The 5,064-nt window shown below is 40.8% G+C and overlaps 1 pseudogene; it reads right to left on the bottom strand.

The window, feature by feature from the left end:
• Positions 1-4,335: 4,335 nt before the first annotated feature.
• On the bottom strand, positions 4,336-4,855 carry LOC105732353 (chromobox protein homolog 3-like; annotated as a pseudogene).
• Positions 4,856-5,064: the final 209 nt, after the last annotated feature.

Consider the following 5,064-nt stretch of genomic DNA (forward strand, 5'->3'; position numbering starts at 1 on the left):
AAGTGTTCATCAATGGATAAATGGATAAAGTAAATGTGGCATATGTGTATACACAATGGAATACTATTCAGCCATAAAAAGTATAAAATTGTATCATTTGCAGCAACACAGATGGAACTGGAGGTCATTATCTTAAGTGAAATAAACCAGGCACAGAAAGAAAAATATCACAGGTTCTCACTTACATGTGGGAGCTAAAAATTTGATAGCCTGGAGGTAGGGATTGAAATAATAGGTAATAGACTGGGAAGGTGAGTAGCAGGGAGAGGAGAAAATAAAGAGAAATGGGTTGAAAGATACAAATATACAGTAAGATGGAATCAATTCAATGTTTGGTCAGAGTAAGGTGAGTATACTTAACAAAAATGTGTTGTACTCAAGTGATGGACTCTCTGAATACCCTAACTTGATCACTACAATTATACACATGTAACAAAAATTCTCATGCACTCTATACATTTGTACAAATAAAAATAAATAAATAAACATTAATTACTATTATAAACCACAATGAAGAAAAGGCTATTATGTATATTTTTTGGCTTGGTTGTCATTGTTGTTGTTTTTTTTTCTCAAAAGGAGGGCGATAAGGTAGTAATTTTTAAGCATGGTTTGGGCTGCTGAGATGGGAGACCAGGGCAAATGTACCAGGGAGTCTCTGGGGATCTGGTGATGGGCTATTACAGAGGTTAAGAGTAATCTAGACAAGGGCCAAAGATAGCACATTTCAGAAATGTGTTTAAGACCTGCACTTATCTAGGTGAGGAAACAATACTTCTGTTTCATTTTCCTCTCTTCCACATCTCTTGGCAGCTAATCTGGACTCAAATTGGAGCTCTAAATCAGTTGTACTGACAGAAAGAATTTTGTGGCTGGCATAAGTCTTTGGCCGTAACAAAAATGAGAAAATGTTACAGCTTGCAATTTGCTTTGTGAAATAATTTGGCTGTGTCCCCACCCAAATCTCATTCTTGAATTGTGGCTCCCAAGTGTTGCGGAAGGGATCCAGTGCAAAATAATTGAACCATGGGGGTGGTTTCCCCACAGTGTTCTCATGGTAGGGAATAAGTCTCACAAGATCTGATGGTTTCGTAACGGGAAACCCTTTTCACTTGGCTCTCATTCTCTCTTGGCTGCTTCCATGTAAGATGTGCCTTTCACCTTCTGCCATAATTGTGAGGCCTCACCAGCTATATGGAATGGTGAGGCCATTACACAAACCTCTTTTCTTTATAAATTTTCCTGTCTTGGGTATGTCTTTATCACCAGTATGAAAACGGACTAATACACTTTCCAATGAATGACTGGGTGTTTGGTAAGCTTGTTTCATCCAGTTCTCAGGACTTGATCTATAAAAAGGAAAGCCAAAGGCATAACAGAGCAGGTGTCCTGCTGGAGGAAGGAGCAGGAAGAGCTCTGCCATGAAGCAGGCATGAATCAGACAGGACTAAATTCCCAGGCTCCCTTGACTCTTTCTCACTTGGGCAATGTGAGGAATTAGTGGAAAAAGAAAGACACAGGAAGAAACCAAGTACTTCCTAAGGCATCGCTGGCTAAGGCTGTGTTGGTCTGTGTTGCTCTGGTAGATCAGCAGGGGCACTAGATTCTCATAGGAGCATGAACTCTACTGTGAACTGCATGTGAGGGATCTCTGTTGCCCGCTCCTTATAAGAATCTGGTGCCTGATGATCTGAGTTTCATCCTGAAACCATCCCCCGCCGCCCTCCATCCATGGAAAAGTTGTCTTCCATGAAACCAGTCCAGTTGGTTTCTGGACTATTACAGAGGTTAAGAGCAATCTGACAAGGGCCAAAGTTAGCACATTTCAGAAATGTGGTTAAGACCGGCACTGTATCTGGGTGAGGAACCAATACTTATATTTCATTTTCAGAGTCCCTTCTGATTCAGGGCAGAGTAAAGGAGGAGAGAGAACAGAGCTGAGGGTGAACTTGCAGTTGACCGCCATACACTGTAATGAGAGTTGACTTTATCCCCAATAGAAAAAGGCAAAGTTTCAGGCTTTAATCTATAGAGTACATGCCTGTGTGTCTTTTATTTTTCACTCATGTCTAATTAGATCTGAGAACAGGCTTACTGCTAAAGATTAAGTAATTAACTAGCATTTATTTGTAAAAGACAGTCAGCCATAACACATCTAGCCAAGTGGAGAAAATATAACTGGGTCCTGTCTCTATCAAGAACATCCAGATAGAGACAGAGGTAACCTGGAAACTCTCTCAGAAGGATATTTCCTACCCAAGGTAACAGTGTAATACAACCTCTGCTTTACCCTTTAAGGAAGTTAAACTTCTGGCTCCAGTTGCTACCGGAAGTACTGACTATGGTAACTCCTGCTAAACAGCTCTGGTTTATCAGACCCTCCAACTCCGGCTTCCTTCCAGCCCTAAGGTGGTAGCAGCTTGCTGCTATTGTATTGCTAAGCAGAGTTGTTTCTCCTTGCTTATTTGGCTTCTCAGCTTTCCCATTATGGTGAAACCAATTCCTTGTAACAAATTCTCTCACTGTGAAATATCTATGACGGTTTCCGGGTTTGTTTTCGTTTTCTTCCCAGTGGGTATCTGAATGCCATAGAGAGAAGAAGAGAACTCTATATACACTTTAGAAATGAGAAAGAGAAAGTCCTATTTCTACCTACGTATTTTAACATTGTTTAGGCCATTATTTTATTATATTTTATCTCTCTTAATACGTAGCTTTATAAAGCAAGCAATACATCAGCAAACACATCTTGAGCACTTCCTTTCTATAGAGTACTTTATTTGTCTCTAAAAAATAATCTGATAGAACTGTTGCTTTCAGCTCACTATCACAGCAAACAAAGACAGTTCACCCTGATAAAGATAGCTGCAGATGGACTATCCTAGACTCCTCCTGTCTTCCTAGGCTTTCAGCTGTCTGTGCCGTACCCTGTCACACTCAGACACAAGGGTGGAGGCTGGAGCATTGCTGCAGCACCTTAGCAGCTTCCACGTCCTACCTAAGTACTTTGCTGACCACCGCCAGCTCAGGAATCACCACAGGAGCAAGTCCAACCGCAGCTGCAGGAGAGTGCACTGACAGGGCAGGCCCACAATGGGCACTTGCCCATCTGTTGTGTAGTTAGTTTTTGGCCTGTTTAATAGAGTAGCTTTAGAAACATTACAACAACTGAACATCCATACCTACGGGGTCATAGATGGCCTCATTAATAGGCAACTCAAAGGCAGCCCCTACTTGAAACACTCCAAGAGAGATATACGTGTATTTGCTGTCCTTCAGAAAATGCATTTTTTGTCTGGACACATTTAAGTTAATAACCATGTTTTACGTTGCTTTGAATTACCAGAGCTATCTAGTTATTATTAACCACGGGATACAATGTCAGAATCTCAAAGCACAAGAGAGATAGGGCTAACTAAATTTGCAAAGTACTTTCATACTCATTAGCTCAATCTTTTTTTTTTTTGGAGATGTAGTCTTGATCTGTTGCCCAGGCTGGTGTGCAATCTTGGCTTACTGCAGCCTCTGTCTCCCGGATTCAAGTGATTCTCCTGCCTCAGCCTACCGATTATAGGTGTGAGCTGCCATGCCCAGATAAATTTGTTTTTGTAATTTTGGTAGAGACGGGGTTTCACCATGTTGGCCAGGCTGGTCTCGAACTCCTGGCCTCAAGTAACCTCCCAAAGTGCTAAGCATAAGCCACCACGTGTGGTCCATTAGCTCAATCTTGCTGAGGGTTTTGGACATTGTTCTGGCAAAAAAGATGAGGCCCAGAAGTGCTACCCCAAACAAATGATTTCAGAATTAAAATGAGGCAATATTTTAAGTACTCTCTACTCCTGCATGGGCAAAGTCATTTTCTTTTGATACAAATATTTGCTGCCTTTTTGGAAAACCCTCTATAGCAATGACTCCCAACCTTTTTGGCACCAGGGACTAGTTTTGTGGAAGACAATTTTTCCACGGAAGAGGGGGTTGGGGAGGGGATGGTTTTGGGATGAAACTGTTTTACCTCAGATCATCGAGATCTAGATTCTTTTTTTTTTTCTTTTCTGATAAAGGAAGCAACTACAGAAAGCTTTTATTTATTTGTTCAAAGTAATCAGTGCTATGGATGCAGAAAACCCCCCAACAATTCTTTCAATGCTACTTTCAAAATGAACATATCAAACTTGATTTTCATTAGGATGTAGTTATTTCAACACTCTAGTAAATCAAAAACCAAGACTCAAATTATATATATATAATTCGAGTATATGTGTGTGTGTGTGTGTATGTGTGTATGTGTGTGTGTGTGTGTATATATCTATATATATATATAAACAATGTGAACAATTATTGAGCTTCATCTTCTGGACAAGAATGCCAAGTTAGTCTCTCTTCATAAAAAGCAGTTACAGTTTGAGGACACTTCATATTTGCCTCATTCGCCAGCACCAAGTCAGCCTCATCTGAATCTTTCCATTATAGGACAAACATCCGTTCTTCACTGCTGTCTGTGGCACGAATTATTCTTTCAGGATCAAGACAAATCTGCTTTGTCTTGGCAAATCCTCTTGGTTTGTCAGCAGCATCTCTTCTTCTTTGATTTGCTGTCATCAGATTCACTGTCAGATAAAGATTTTCTTTTTGTACCATCTTTTTCTTTGCCAGCTTTTTGAGAGTTAAGAAATGCTTCAATCAACTCTGGAGAATCTAAATTTTCATCAGGTTCACAAGTATTGTCAGCTTCTGTAAATCCCTCCCACTTCAGGAAATATTCCACTTTCCCATTCGCTACATGTTGATCTAGTACTTTTCCCACCACAAATTCTTCTTCAATATTTTTACTCTTGTCATTCTGTTTCTTTCCCATTTTTTGCGTTCACTGTGTGGCACCTGGTGGTCCCCTGAGGGGAGGGAGAGGGAAGGAGGGGCAAGGACGGTGACCAGAGTCTCCTCGGCGGTGGCTTTTCTGCTTCAATTAAATTCTTATAAATAGTGGGTAACCCAGATCCGCAGTTCACAATAGGGTTCATGCTCCTATGAGAATCCAGTGCCCCCACTGATCTGAGCAGAGGTGTG

Source organism: Aotus nancymaae, unplaced genomic scaffold (genome assembly GCF_030222135.1).
Source record: "Aotus nancymaae isolate 86718 unplaced genomic scaffold, 86718_ANA_hifiasm-v0.15.2.pri h1tg000040l, whole genome shotgun sequence".
Classification (NCBI taxonomy): domain Eukaryota; kingdom Metazoa; phylum Chordata; class Mammalia; order Primates; family Aotidae; genus Aotus; species Aotus nancymaae.